The sequence below is a fragment of the Arvicanthis niloticus genome, chromosome 4, assembly GCF_011762505.2.
Source record: "Arvicanthis niloticus isolate mArvNil1 chromosome 4, mArvNil1.pat.X, whole genome shotgun sequence".
Lineage (NCBI taxonomy): Eukaryota > Metazoa > Chordata > Mammalia > Rodentia > Muridae > Arvicanthis > Arvicanthis niloticus.
In genome coordinates, this window is record NC_047661.1 from 99852174 (window position 1) to 99868224 (window position 16051).

At 44.1% G+C, this 16051-nt stretch overlaps 1 long non-coding RNA gene across 1 annotated transcript; it reads right to left on the minus strand.

Moving 5' to 3' along the window:
• Positions 1–908: 908 nt before the first annotated feature.
• Positions 909–2913, minus strand: LOC143442122 (uncharacterized). Its single transcript, XR_013110103.1, has 2 exons — positions 2751–2913; positions 909–1305 (listed from the first exon to the last, which is right to left on the minus strand). It is a non-coding gene; the product is annotated as an uncharacterized LOC143442122 (long non-coding RNA).
• Positions 2914–16051: the final 13138 nt, after the last annotated feature.

Here is a 16051-nt window from a genome sequence, read left to right on the forward strand (position 1 = left end):
GAATGCTAGTAAAGGAACAATGTGTGGAGACTTTTTAAAAGTATAGAATAATGTTTATTTAGGGCATGGGAAGGGAAGTTGAGGGGGTAGTAGAGACAGAGAAAGAGAGAGGGAGGGAGGGAGAGAGAGAAAAGGAGTAGAGGCTAGCCATGAGCACGTGGAGAGATGGGGGGTGGGAAGGGACAGAGGGGGAAGAGGGTAAGGAGGCAAGAGAAGAGAAGACAATTGGTGTAGGGACATTATTAACATCAGAGAAACCCTAGAGAGCTCTTTCTCCAGGCAATGCTTCTCTGCTTTGCCAGTATGGCCATTCAGGAGCACCCTGAGAGAAGAGCTGAGTTACCGTGACTTGCTATTCCCACCACACACTGGCAGTGTAGGTGCAGTGGTATGCTCCAAAGCCCTAGGGAAACTCACTCTGCCAGATCACAAAGGGTTTCAACATGTAGCCTGCATCAGTACCCTCAAGCCAGCCAGACTGTAGTCTGTCTTTGGAAGCCTTAAACCCAGTATTGACATGCCCTCCTAAAGGTGAAAGTCCTGTCAGGCATTCATTTCCAAAACAGAGGGTTTTCATCTATGTTAAACATTTGCTCTAGTAAATATTTTTTCCCTGAAGTCATCCAACCCAGGGTTTCTAAATTTCTTCAACTGTCTTCACGTTGGTATTCAGAGACTCGACATTCTGTACACATTACATAGTGAATAATTTCCTTGTTTTAAAACCCCATAATTCACCCAGAGTTAATAGTAAAGCCAGCATCATTGCTTGATCTAGCCTTCTCTTTCAACGTTGAGATCATCCTTTGTGCTTTGGTTATGATTGCCATGTGCTGGCAGGGATATGCTTCTGTGCCTGGGCTTTAGTCAGATCACTGGGAGCTTCTCCTTAACTGATATAGGCCATCGTGGGATTTTTCTTAGTCTTGTTGCCTTCTGTGAAGCAGATTATTTAATGGTTCCCATTGCTCTTTTTTTTTTTTCATCAAGATGACAACTTTGATCGAATGGGACATGACTGACTGACACTCAGTAACCTTTACTGATTTCCCACCGCCGTAGTCCTTACTGCTTTTAATTCTGTTTCCAAGTCTATCATTCCTCTTAGTCTCTTGATGGTGAAATTAGTAGAGGGTTTTGAGGTCCTGGTGAACAATACAAGATTCAGTCAAGCACAGTGGGAAGTGGGAACGCTGCAATCCAGAGATATTCGACAGAGGAGACATTCGAAGCTCCTGACGCACTAACATAGCCTACTGTTTTACAGGAAGCTTCTTTTTTTTTTTTCCTGATGGAGAACAGCACCTGTAAGAACAACAATAAAAAGGATATTATATTATCCACTTGCATAAAACAGTAGTGTAGTCATTTATTATCATTGTCAAGTATTAGTACATTACATAGTTGTGGTTCTCTGTTTTTATTCGATGGGCACAGAGTTGAGGTGTTCGTACCAGCATCACCACAAATACGTAAGTAATGTCTTCTGCTGCAACTTTAGAATCACTTTGAGATGACTGCGTGCCAAGAATTTTCCAGCTCCAGTCTAATCTTATAGGACTGTCATATGCATGGCCTATCCTTGACCAAAGTTGTCAGTATGTAGGGTATGACTGCATGTCCCATAACCAGAGCCCACAGCTGTCCATAGTCAAAACTAGCACCAACCTTGAAAGAAGATGTGTTAGACTCCTTCAGTAGGGGAATATTTTTCATTTTTACTTTATTTTACTTTGTTTGTTTGCTTTTGAGATAGAATTTTACTATGTAGCTTAGGTTGTCCTGGAACCCACTATACAGCCCCAGCTGGCCTCAACCTTGAGGCAATCCTCCTGTCTCAGCCTCCCTGATATGTTATACTCAAGCTTGATAGTCTTGAAGATTTGTATGCTACCATTTTTTGTTCAATAATGGTCTGTATAATTAGGATGGTAAAAATACGATCCAGCATGGTGGCACACGCCTTTAATCCCAGCACTTGGGAGGCAGAGGCAGGAGGATCTCTGTGAGTTTGAAGCCAGCCTGGTCTACAGAGAGAGAGAAAGAGAGAGAGAGATAGAGAGAGAGAGAGAGAGAGAGAGAGAGAGAGAGAGAGAGAGAGAGAGAGAGAGAGAGTTAGTTCCAGATAGCCAGGGCTACACAGAGAAAATCTATCTTGAAAAAAAAAAAAACAAACACACAAAATTAGGAAAAATATGAAGGAAACATACAGAGTCATAAGAGTAATTTGTGTTATAAATTTATGTATACTCCATCCTGAAACCAAATGAGTCCATTCTGACCAGTGAGACAAACTCACACTTGGTGCACAAGGTTTTGACCAGTCTCTCAAAACTGAGGAGCAAATGACACATTGCATTTATCCCAAAGCTGCCTTTTTATGTAGCAAAGTATAACTTAGAAATATCCAGACAAACTGTAACCTAATTTGAGAATACATTCTTTAACAAGTAGCTGAGTCTTCGCCAATGATGGCAGATGGGCATTTAGTCAGTCACTGACTGTAAACCAATAAAGCAGCTGCCGACTTGTATCTATATGTAATTTCTGTTTTCTGCCAAATTGTTGAGTAGAATCTCCAAACTGCCTTTATCCCAAGGGATAGCCAGTAATAAATGGATCTTTTGTTCAGCTCAAAGTGATGCTATTAAATGTAATGTGCCTAAGGTTTTTCTTCTTACTGAGCGGCCGAGCTTGTTAAAGTCCAGCAGAACGAGCTGAAGTTGCCGCATTAAGAACATAAAGCATACCACAGAGATCTTGGGAACATCCAGAGTCCCTGGTGCAAGTTTGGAGCTGGCTCCTCACTGGCCCATTCAGAAAACTTTGCCTGGGCACTCTAAGCAAGATCACCATGCCTGAAGACCAGCAGAGCCTTGTCAGATATATCAGCAGAGAGACTGTTTGCAAACAGAATCGAAACTCCAAAGACTCATCTAATACCCACCAAGGCTACAAGCAGCTCCCTTGGCGGCATCCAGCTACTCTTTGGATGGCATCCAGGGATCAACGGTCAGATGTTACATAACGTAGCACGTGACCTACCAGCAGTGTACACATACACAATCATCCTTTGGCAACGGGCCTTGGCTTTCATAACCACATTCTTGGATTTGCTCGTGAATTGTTTAAACAGCCACGATAAATGAATGCCCATGCCTGATGATCCTATTTTGCTATGAAAAAGTGAATTGGCTAGTTGAAGGTGCTCAGACAAATGTAAACCGAGATATCTGACCCTGACTGTACAAACAAAACCAGATAAAGACACAAGGATTTGGAAATTGCCAAAGAACATAGCTATATGGTTAAGGATATTTTCAATATTTAGCATTTTCAGCAATATTTAACATATTCTCAAGAAACAACGTAAGCTACTAATTAGAATCAGCAAACACTTACACACACACACTCAGCTAACCTGAGGGCAACAGGAAACTTAATAATGCCCGCGCCACGGTCAGACTCAGGTCCTAACAGCCCCAGTCCTGTCTCCAGCCCACATTCACAATATGCTCTCCTTTAATGAGAAAGAATGGCAGAAACAGGCAGCAATTGAACAAGGTCCAACACCACAAGTGTATACTAGTCAGGCTCTGCACAAAAGCATGCCATTCCTACAACCGAATAGCAAAACGGGGCTGGAACAGTGGTAGCGCTTACGAAGCTGGGAAGAAACAAACGCTGGGACTGGCTGAGTACTGGCTGAGTAGGGTAGGATGGATAGCAAAGCTGAAAGGATGCTGAAGGGCACTCCAGGAAACCCCGCACCAAGGGCAGGTACATCTACATCTGAGAGGAGGTGGGGAACCAGACCAGAAGCTTTCATGGGATCCCGCAACATCATAATTCCATGAGAAATCCATTGTTTTGATTAACCTTTGCATGACGTGAAAAGACCTGTAGATACAGGCCGAGATGGAAGAACAAGACAAAAAGATCTACAAAAGCTTTAAGTGAGACTCTTAGAGAATACCCATGCCTCTGGGAGCAGATTCGCCAACTCAGAAAGGGCAGGCATAGGCTCTTTGTCCAGCTAAGATCGAAAGGCCTGAAAAATAAAACAGGAGGTGGTATTCTGGGGAAGGTCAGAGAGATGTTTTTCTCTCCAAGGCTCTTGCAGGCCCCAAAGGTTTGTAGCACTAGAAGTGTTACTATGGCTTCACACGCGCGAACTCACTGGCCTGCCATCACCTGATCCGACTTCATTTCAAGAAGGCAACCGATAAAGAAAGGGTCGTTTATGGTCGGTCAGAGCAACAAGACAGGTGGTGGCCATTTTGTAAATGATCAATAGCAGGTCAGAGAGAGGAGGCTGGGATGGGTTTTTTCTTTTTCAAGAGATTCTTAACCTCCATGCCTTCCCACCCTTAGGCCAATGTTGCCAGGAACATTCACCCAGATCTTCAGGTTAATTGACAGCCCCAAACAAGGCCTTCATTATAAAACCTCGTTATGAGTTCTGCTGAGTTGGCCCAGGAACCCCGCAGAGCAGTGCTGGCTCTGCCTTCTTCATTTCTTCACTCTTCTCCGCCCCAGTTTTGTCTGATCCGCGACTCTTGGTGATGATGTTTTATGTAACCATGGGCCTCTCACTACTTCAGGACTTGGTGTGATTAATGGTCTTAGGAACACTGCCCCTTGGCACTGTTGTGGGAAACCAAAAAACACAAAACAAAACAAAACAAAAAAACTAAAACCAAAACCCCCTAGAAAGCAAAAAATCAAAAACCAAAACAAACAAAAAGCTCACAACTTTCACCTTTGAAGGGAATAAAAGATTTTATTCTGGAGCCAAATATCACTGCTCAGGATCCAGGTTCCACAGTGGGAGAAGTTTCTTGAGAGATGGTACTAGTTACAGATCAAGGTCATAAATCGAAGGACTTTTGGAATACATGAGTGGGGGCCATGGGTGGGTGGGGTACAGCAAGTAGGGAAACTGTTCTAGGTTGCAGATGTCACCTGATGACGTTCCTAGCTTTTGGATTGTGGAAAGCACTAGAGTCCTTGGATTACATTCTAAAGACTTTGGCAGTCGCCAGGGTGCTAAGTCTGATTTGAGGTAGACAGTGGGAGGATTCAAAGTGCCCCAAGATACGGTGGCTCTGGCCTGCAACCTCCCACTTCTAACCAAGCCAGCACATCTCATGAAGCCTGCCAGTTTCCTGACTGTCTGTCTGTCTGTCTGTCTGCCTGCCTGCCTTTACCATTCCCTTCCTTCTCCCTCTCTCTTGCTGTTATTCTTTTGTTCTTAACAACTGGCTTAACTACCATTTCCTTTGGATTAGGCAAGCTTATATATTTACTTCAAGAGGGTACTCACACAAAATCAAAGCCATTTGGGTCTCTCTCTCTCTCTCTCTCTCTCTCTCTTCCATTGGACTACAAGTCACAGAATGAAAACTGTGGCATAGAGTTGGCTCTACTCTTTTCCATAATAAAGAAGTCCAGTCATTTGGTCCCAAAGAATCTTTTTTTGTAGCTTTCCCCCTCCCCCATCTTACCCCCACCCTCTTCAGGTTAAGGACTTCACTTGCCAGCGCCTTTACCAATGCTTACTCAGACCTCTGCCTTCTGTCCACTGTCCCTACCAGTGCTACACTGGTTCTGAGTCTGGCTTTATTGCTAGTAACGCCTCTATCTGTAATGTATCCCATACATTATGACCAGCTTAATCCTTAGCAAACTGTATGTGTTTTTTTTTTTTTGATAGCTTATGTTTATTTCTTGTTTATCAGTGTCTCATCTTTTAGAGACCAGAGTTTGAGATCACAAAGCTCTGAAACCTCTGACAAGATATTGAATCATTCCTACCTGTCTCTAAGTTCTTACTCAGGGCCAAGAAGCAGCCATGCCTAAGACATAGTTTTCTTTCTGTGGGGCGGTATAGTCCAGCCGGAGAAGGAAGGAAGGACGGACCAAATGGTTATGATTCCGTGTGTGTAAGAGGTAAGTGGAGAAGGCACACCTAATCTAGAGGAAACAGATAGCTAAGCCAGTTATTAAGAACAAAAAGAATAACCAGAGGGAGGGGGAACTGGGCGATGGCACGGAAGCTATTTTAAAACCACAAGAGTAAGGAGGATGCTCAGACAAGTTTTCTGAGGTGCATAGTGTGGCTAGACGTGGAGATGTGGGTTTCACGGGCGCCTCCAGCAAACAGGAGGAGATCCACAAACAGAACCACATCCTGCTAGGCTCGGGGTACTGTGCTCTGCAGCTGGGCTTTAATCTACCCTGTACTTTACTTCTTAAACCTCATTGAATGGAAGAATAAGAAGGGGAGGTTGTGTTAACTGCAGATTCCCGAGCTCTGCATGAAGAAGCTCAGATTCAACAGGTCAGAGAATAAGTCAGAAATCTGTATTTCTCACCACCCCTCCCTTCTCAGGGTGATGCCTGGTGACGATTGGCTAGGTGATTCCTTTCCAAACACAGCTGTAGGTAGCATGATCAGATCTGTTTCAGAAAAGTCACTCTAGCAGAAAGTTCCCTGGGTACCTGCTCACTCAGCAAGAGACCCTAATCCTCTGATAATCCTCCCATAACCCTCTCTGTGGCTTAGGGGCTGCAAAGCTTAGGACAGACTCTGAAAGGCTGCTAACAAGAGGCCTCTGAGAAGGTCTGAATTATATTTTAATAATTTAATTCAAGACCACTCTGAGTGGTCTTGAATTATATTTTAGATTTTTTCTATTCCAAATATGGATGTAATATGTATGCGGTGAAGGTGGCTGGTCGTGAACGCTTTGACCCTGGATCCTCTGAAGTGGATTCTGGGCTCTGGAGGATGGGCTGTACTGAAGCACAGAGCCTGGAGCCAACGATCCCTATTCCATCTAGTCTGGGCTGCAGGAGCTCTTAGCAGAACAGAACCTGCGCTCGTTAACACAAGTCCAGGGGGTATTTGGGTGCAGGCCACAAAGCTACTTACCCCGAAATACCAATTATATCATGTTAGAGAGCTGAACCCACTTGGACTAACGTAGTCTAGTTTCTTGCAGTCAGTGATTAAATACACTGATAACTATTTCGTGTTGGCTACAATCTTGGCTTTCCGACCAAGCCTGTACGTCCACTTTTTGAAACTGCATACCAGGAGCTTTCAACCTTTTGCCTCATTTCTTACCATCTTTAAATTTCACACTAGAGAACCATGTGATCAAGTTACCAATAGAAGGAAAAAAAAAAAAACCCTCATGTTTTAAGTAAGTTACAATTTTGTGTTCGGCTACATGTACAGCTCTCAGTGGCTGCATGTAGTCCATGGGCACAGTATGGATGAGCTTTATAAAGGTAGCTTTCTTTTAACCTGGTCATTCGAGGTAAGAAAGCCAGGCCACTGGATACTAACTGATGACGGAGAAGGCAAGGTGATGGCCATCTTACTTGGTCTTCCAACCTCCATCCACTTCACGTTTCAGGTCTTCTGATGCTCAGGGCTCAGCTTCTGTCTCAGCTTCATATAACTTTTCCACAGTAGGTCTCAGCTCTTCTGAAGGCGGACAGAACTTCTTAAAAGTAACATTCTACAACCCCAAAGGGCAAGAATTACATCTTAAAATTCTTTTTTTCCTTGGCTCTCTGTGTTAGATTTCTGAGGCAGTATAAAGAAACAGAAGGCAGAAGAGACAGGCGTCTGGCCTTCAGCAGACCGAACTGAACTGCGTTGATTAGTGTTCACAGAGAGGGGCAGTCTTTCTCCCTTGGGAAGCTGAGGGATCTGTCAGAGGGAAAAGCTGTGACTCTCTATAGTGGTGGGGTGAGGGTTTAGGAATGAAATTGTTGCACCGTAATTCTGTCCTGCTAACCCACATCTCTCTCCTTCCTAAAGCTGTTTGCGGAAAAAGCAAGACAGGTTGTCCCGACAGCCCTTCCTAGGATGACAAAGCTGAGTGTCTGTGATATTGTAGGATCCTATTTTATGACTGAAGCACTCTATTACCCTGAGCTTGGGTGAGTGGGGCTGGAATAATCAAGAGGGTGAGCTGAGACCCTTTGGTTTCCTTTCTCTTTCTTGATTTTAGGATTTATTTATTTATTTAAGATCACATGTATATGTATATGTATATGTATATGTATATGTATATGTATATGTATATGTATGTATAGCTTATTTCAGGCAGGAGTATTTGGATTGGGCTGTATCTATGACTGAGCTCAGGGTTCAGTGCAAGCCCCCTGTGTACTATTCAGGATAGTCATCTACCACCTTGGCAGGGTCTCAGCCAGCGAGTGACCCAGCCCTGTATTTTACTCTGGGGACATTCACGCTTACAAGGTAGCAGGATTTTCATAGTCACAGATAAAAGAACCTCAGTCTTCAAACCTCCTTAGCGGGGCCTTGCAACCCTTATTCATTCCTAGGAGACTGACTCTGAGAGTTTTGTGCAGGGAGTCTACAGTCTCCGAGACTCCAGCCAGCATTCTATGCTTCCCATGTGCACAGTTTTCAGTAGAAGACATTTGAACGAGTGCACTTCTGATGAAGAGGCAGGGAGGAGGGCAGTGTAGCACAATGCCCTGTACCTGACTTGACCAGGATGCCAGGCCAATACCTTATTCACTAAGCACATATTTCCTGAGCCATTTTCCCAGAAGCAGAGGCAAGCATGGTAAATTCTACAGCCCTGGCCAACAGCAAGCACACAGTATGGTAGGGGTCACTGCAAGCAGTCAGGGAACCTTTCTATAAGGATGCTTCCTAGGATAACCCCAGAGTGTTCCGAGAGGAGAGCTGACGGTGTTTAACTCGGAGGGGTCCCAGGGAGGCCTCTGCAAAAGGCAGTGACACAGAGGTAGTGAGGGAATGAGCCACAGGGTAAATGTGGATCAAGGAACTCCAGATTACAAAATGATTGCACCTAGTGTAGTGGCTGGCTGGAGAGCTGAAGGGAGCGAGGGGGTAGGGAGGAAAGTGGGGCAGATCACACAAGCCTCTGTCAAGAGCAGATGTTTTCAAGACAGCAGTGGACATAAGACTTATTCCATCTCCTGTAACCTAAGCACACATGAGAAACTCTAAATCTACTGTTTGGACTACTGTTTGGAGGTGTGCTCTCGGAGCTCTGGAAGCAGGGCGTGTCTGCTAGGGATAACAGCTCATTTTGGCACCTCACAATGGTCACCAAACCAAGTTTTACCCCTGGGCGTGATTGCATTTCAGACTCTGGAGCAAGAAGAGCTTGAGATCCTCCCGCTGCCTTGCGTGTCACCCACCTCCCCCAAGGGTCTGCCCTGCACTACACAATTGTGGGCTCCTTCCTACTTGAGCCTGGCCCCAGAGAAAGGCTCAGACCCTCGAAGCAGAAGCTGTAGCCTGTGTAGCTTTTGTTTTCTAAATGTGAATACCTTCTTATGAGTTATCTGATAATATACATGCTCTGTTCTCCTGTGTCTGATCCTACTTTGCTGTGTCCCAGTCTTGGAAAAGTTCATGGAAGACAAATGTCCATGCCATCATTGTGTCTCCCTATCCGCTAGAATTTGGTAAGCAGAATTGGATGTGAGTTCCAGGCAGATGTGACAGAGAGCCATTTGTTTATTGTGTATCAGTAACCTTTGCCATCTGGGTCCCCATGAGTTCTCTGCTTCAATGTTGAGTCTCAGGAGGTCTCTTTTGAATAAACCAGTCAACTTCTACTCCAACAAACGATGTTGGTCGCCTCACAATTAGTCTAGGGGTTGAATCTCAGGATGCAGGAGGCCAAGGCAAGGGGATTGTGAGTTCCAGGCCAGTCAGGGATACATAGTCCCTAGCTCAGAGGGGAAGGATTTTAATTAGGTCCCTATAGTTGAGTTACATTGAAACATCTCCTTATGGCTATGTAAAGCACCTGAATATTATTACTTTTTTCATTTTATTCCTTCAGCTCCTTAATTCCATGCACACATGGGTGCATGAGCCTGAACACAGACATGCACATACACCCACACAACCACACCACCACCTCCACACACAGTCAGTGTCATGGCATTCCAACCAATAAGGATCCAGCTGATGAAGGGGAAGGGGGAAATCCTTGTTGAAGTTATTTTATGGGTGCTGGGAACCAAACCAGGTCCTTAGGAGAGCAGCAAATGCCTTAACCATGCAACCTTATCTTTCCAGACTTATCCACTTGCTTTCTAAACACTTCCCAGAATCCTTTTTATACGTATGCTTAAAATGACTTGTTGGGGTTGGTCTTGTCTGTTGTGCATTCAGAAGCTGACTTCTGTGCCCCTTCTCCAGATGGCAACCTGATCAGCACCAGCTTAATGATCAGGTGACCCTCATCCCAGACCCAGGGATGAGTTGGCAGGAGCTCTCTGCCTTGGCAAGCTTTTGCTTACTCATAGCCAGAACCTTTGCAATAGTTACATTTTAATCTCATTAAAAAAAATATCCCTGTAGCCTAGGGGTGGGGGCAGGAATATCAGGAGGCTGAGAGCAGCATCCAGGCATGTGACAAAGGGTGGCATCTGGAATGAAGAGGCAGGTCCTCAGTTGTCCATGCCAGCACTGGGGCCAATAAACTTTATCGTTCTGTTTGGACTGGCTTCAGGTTTTTGTGTTTAGAAAAACCTAAAGGCTCTAGATGGAGCTGGCATGGGGGTCAGTGAAGATTAACGACCCAAATGTTAAGTTGGGGTCCTCAGCTAAAGTTTCCCTGACTTGGTTAATAAATAAACCAGTGATTAAGCTGCTCCAGCACATTCTATCCTGCAGCCCAGAAAGAATCTTCCTTATTGCCAGCAGACACAAAGACTAGATTAGTAACTCCAGCCTCTGTCCAACCTCATTGTGGCTGTGTCTGCTCTACAGAGTGCATGGCAAGGCCACCCCCAACTCCATCCAGGGTCACCATGGGAGCACCATGGAGGCTCGGAGGCAAAGGCAGGCCCCTGGAGCCCTGGTGTGTGGGACTGGCCCAGGAGGGTTTGGGTGTGTCTGCCAGTGCTCCCCCACTGTGCCTACCCCCATGCCCACTGCCTTACGTACACTTCTTTCATTACTCTCATGATGACCCCACACCACAAAATTGCTGTGTGTGACCTCTGCAACATACGGGAAATTTATAGCTCAGAAACATTAGCTAACAAAAGTACATTGAAGCTGGGCATGGTGGTGCATGCCGATACTCTAGCACTCGGGAGGCAGAGGCAGGCAGATTTCTGAGTCTGAGACCAGCCTGGTCTAAAGAGTGAGTTCCATGACAGCCATGGCTACACAGAGAAATCATGTCTCTAAAACCAAACCAAACCAACAAACAAAAAAACAAAGTAAACAAAAAAACAACCCCCCAAACAAAACACCCAAAAAACCCAAAAAATAAAATAAACAAACAAGTAAAAACAAACTAGCAGAAGCTGAGGTCCCAAGTCCCACGACCTAATGTCAGAGACATTATGGGCAGAGAACCTATGGGCAGGGAAGCTGCAAAGCACCTAATCTGTATGTTGAGATCTACTGGAGCATGTATGAATGTGTGCTGTGAACGGCAGCCAGGCCCCAGCACTCAGGGAGAGAGCGGCAGAGCAGGCAGGTGGTCCCCATGCAGTTCTTCTGGGCCAGCCTTTGTAGACATGTTTTCTGATATCTGGGGCATGGAAAACTGGGCCAGCTCATGATACTTCCTCTATGAAAGCTCTTTAGACTCAAAATCCTTTCAAAAAAAGAAGTTGATCTTTCCTGGTGTTTTTGAACATTTTGTTTGGATACTGCTGCAAATTTTGTCATTCTTGCAGAGATTGATTTGTTTGTAAACAAGTCAAATATGTTTTCTCTTAAAAGTAGTGTTTTGAGTGACTTGTTCAAGATTCAAAAAAAAAAAAAAAAAAAAAAAAAAAAAAGATGAATCCCAAGTGTTTCAGTTACAACTAAGCATTCTAACTGTGAAGCTAGAGCCTTGTGGTTGACCATAAAGCCCACATGGTCAGCCCCAGACAGCAGGACTCTCTCTCTCTCTGTTCCTCCCAGCACCGCAGCCCAGAAACTGTCCTTCTAACATCTCTGCCTGATTTCATATCCCGTCTCTGTGACGGGCCCATATTCTTCTGAGGTGGCCCATGCTTCATTCACTCTTCAGGGAATATGCATTGATGTCTGCTAAGTGCCAGGCAAATCTCCCCACTGGGATTGTAAGTTCTATGAAAGCTCTTTGCAATGGAAAGGCGTCTGGATTGACACTACAGATGCTGGAGACATTACCTGGATCACAGTCTCAGCTTGTTAGATATAGGGCCCTGGGAATATCATTCTGTAGCTTGGTATAGAGGTGGCAGCAGTACCTGGAGGTAGCCCAGCCTTTGTTGGGAAAAGTGCATGAGTGTAATGCAGATGATGGCAAGGTGTGAGGAGTTGGGTCCCCACACGGCAAGGACCTGTGGGGATATTCATGCAGAATCTCCTGGCCAAGAGAATGCTTTGTTCTCTTTTGCCTTGTGTTCGTGTTCTTGAGTTTGCTATCAGAAGTCTCTACTTTCACTTTGTCTGTTACAGCCATTTCCCCAGAATTAGAGAAAGAAAGCTCAGACTATGATCCATTCTTGTTTGTCTCTGAGGATCATGGAACAGAACAGATCACCACTTCTCTGCCGATGATGGTGATGCGGTTGAGTCAACACAAGGCCTGGTCTGGGTACATTAGCTAATGTCCGAATGTTCTCTTCCAGTGGGAACTTAATTCGAACAACAATTTGCCTACCAACCTGTTCCCAAAAAATGTTAGATGGTTATCAAAAAGTTATAAAGGTCTTGCTGGATCACTGGCTCCAAGATTTAATAGGAACACTCAGACATGAGGCAAGCACGAATGATGAACTGACCCAGGTTCCTAGTTTGCTGAGACCACTGGGCATTAGGAGAATTAGATCAGAATATGAGATGCTAGACGCCAATAATTAAATCAGAATTTTCTTGGTATGTGTCTATCATTTCTCTATACTGTGACCACAATTGCTAACAACCATGGTCAACTGGTTATACATCAATGTGCTGAGTTAGATATTAACTGCTTGTTGAAGCTGTGCTTCCTCTTCTTCATCCAGTTCATGGGTTGGCAGGAAACCACAGAAATTGAGGAGGAGGGCGGGAAAAGTACAGTGTGCACATTACTGTCAACCGTAGGGAGGGCTTAAAAGAGATTGTATCTGAGAAAATGAATGTGAAACCTTTTCAGCTGTGAAAACACAGATGCATAGGTAAAGGCGGCCTGAGCTGTCTCAGTGCCAGAGCATGGGAATTGCCTCTTGGTCAAAGTCTTCTTTCCCATGTTCCACACATCCTCCTTCAGGTTCTGAACCCTGCTGGGGCTGGACCTTGCCAAGAATCACATAAGCTCACAGATGAAAAGTACATCCGTGGTTACAGCTAGCACTAAGTTCTGCGGATAAGTCACCTGTAGGGTCATCTCGACACAATACAAGTTAGCAGGAATGAGCAGACTAATACAATAAAGAATAAACACTTCTCGTCACAGTAAACACAGGCTGTTTTAGGGAAACACAAAGAGGCATGTGTAACCCAGGAGGTTTCCCAAAGATTCACATCCTAAACGAGAATTTTAAAAATCAGCTAATCATAAGAAGGGAAAGCAATGATAGGGAGAAGAATGTTCCAGATGGCTTGCAAAGAAAGACACAGAGGAAAGGATGCTTGCTCTCTATGATATGTCCATACAAAACACAAATCACTAACAACCATGACTACATGCTTTCTGTTTCTGTTCGATTGGCATTGTGACTAAAATTCCTTAGAAAACCATTTAGAAGGAGGAAAGATATACTTTATGGTTTCAGAAGGTTCAGTCCAAAGGAACAAGACACCCACAAAAGCCTACCCTGGCCACCTACTTCCTCCTGCTAACCCCACCTCTCCAAATGACCACAACCTTCCAAACCAGCACCCCCAGCTGGGGACCAAGCATTCAGAACACGAGCCTGTGAAAGACATTTGATATTCCAACCAGGACACTGTATCCACTGAGCCTTTAATGTATAATTCCAGAGAATTCAGACTCAGATGTCAAAGGTCAAGTCTAAACTACATTCATCTCCAGCAAGGTCAAAACGGCTCACACATTTTCTTTTGTCTTCAGCGGCAAACAAGCATGCAAGCTTCTCCAAGGTTAATCTACTGGTTTTTTGGATGACTTTTGCTACAGGCTCCCTGGGACACAGTGTGGTTGATGCTTTTCACCCCACGCCCCCAGCACAATGCATTACACATAAAAACTGCCCAATAATGTGCTAAGTTTTCATCTGCTGGCTAATTTTTATTTTTTTTAAAGAACGATTGCTTTCATGGCAAATGTTCAGATGGGTCCTGCCAATGCATGCACTGTTTCTCTCGCCATTAAACTCGCAAAAGGCAAGTTTGGGCCTGGCTCCAACCTCCAACAGTCTGCTGATCTTCAAGATGAAGTCACCACAGAGCTGTGTTGTAGGCCCAGCAAGCAAATCTCAGCGTGAACAGTGTAAACATCAGAAGGACAACAGGCAAAGTGGGTTGTGCACATCGAGAGTGTGCGTCAAGATTGCTCAGGGAACCAGCTGGATCTGTGATTAAATGTCAAATTTTAAAGACAATAAAGGGTTAAGAAAATTTTCCAGCAAGTAATAATTTTTCTTAGAAGGCCGATAAAACTTCTTTCTTAATTAAACAAAACAAAACAAAAGGATTTTTATCCAGACATAATGAGAGGAAAGAGATTTTGTAATTCATCTGAATCAATGATTTTTCAAACAACTTTTGGCTGAGGAACCCTTTGTTTAAACCATTACCAAGAAGTGTAAGCAAGCAAAAACACCAACTGCTCTGGCAGGGTCAGGGGTGCCCCTCTAACCCTAATTTAATCTACTAAAAGAACTTAAGGACGGGCAGGGGATAGTTCCCCTAGCAAAAGGCTCATGGTCCAAGCCAAGAGTGAGTACAGTCCTGAACGTCCATGTAGAGAGCCAGGTACAGTCACATGCATTGTCACCTCAGTGCAGGGGAGGCAGACAGCAGGATTTCTGAGGTTCACTGGCGTGTCGGCCTAATCAGCCAGACTCTGTCTCTGATGGTAGAATCATGTTCTTTTTTTTCTTTTTCTTGTCTGCATTTGCATCTTTTCCATGGTGAACAGGTATTATCATAAGAGAGGTGGAAGCTTAAAAATGTCAACAGTTAGTAGTCAAGTTATCATCCAGTGACATCTTCTTGCAGTACACCTCATTAACTATGCTCTAAAATGTTATTGCAAAGCCAGATGCTGGCCACCCCAGCTACTCTGTTCTTTCTAAACTGTCTTTTGTTTTTGTTTTTTTTTCCAGTTCCTGGAATCAAACCCAGGGCCTGACATGCAGTAGGCAAGCATTCTACCATGAGGCATAGTGTCAGCTCAGCACAGTCCCTCATGCTTAGGAAGCCAAGACAGGACAATTGTGAGTTCCAAGTCAGTCTGAGCAATATGGACACCACATAGTAAGTAAGACCCTGTCTTAAAGAAAAATGTTACTTAAGAATAATTTTAATAGTATGAGGAAACATTTGTTAAGATGTCAAACTTAAGAAACATAGTTGTTACTGGGTAGTGGTGACATATACCTTTAATCCCAGCACTCAGGAGGCAGAGGGAGGTGGATCTCATCTAAGTTCAAGGCCAGTCTGGTTTACAGAGTGAGTTTCAGGACAGCCAAGGCTACACAGAGAAACTCTGTCTAGAAAAACAAACAAACAAATGAACAAACAACAACAAAAAGAAACAGTTGTTGAGGCTATGAATAGTAGTCAAATAAGATATGTATTTTTAAAAAAAATAGTTGCCTTTGAGTAGTATAGATGTTTTTTTCTTCTATTTTCTGCACATTCCAGATATGTTACAATAAAATTAGATTATTTTTATAATTGAAATATGGGGCAGGCCAGATGGCTCAGCAAGTATAGCATTTAGCACATAAGTCTGATGACATGAGCTTGATCCCCAGAACCCATGTGAAATATAGAGAGAACCAGTTCATAAACATTGCTTACTGACATTCACATGTGAGCTGTGGTGTGGATTCATACACATGCCCCCTCCAT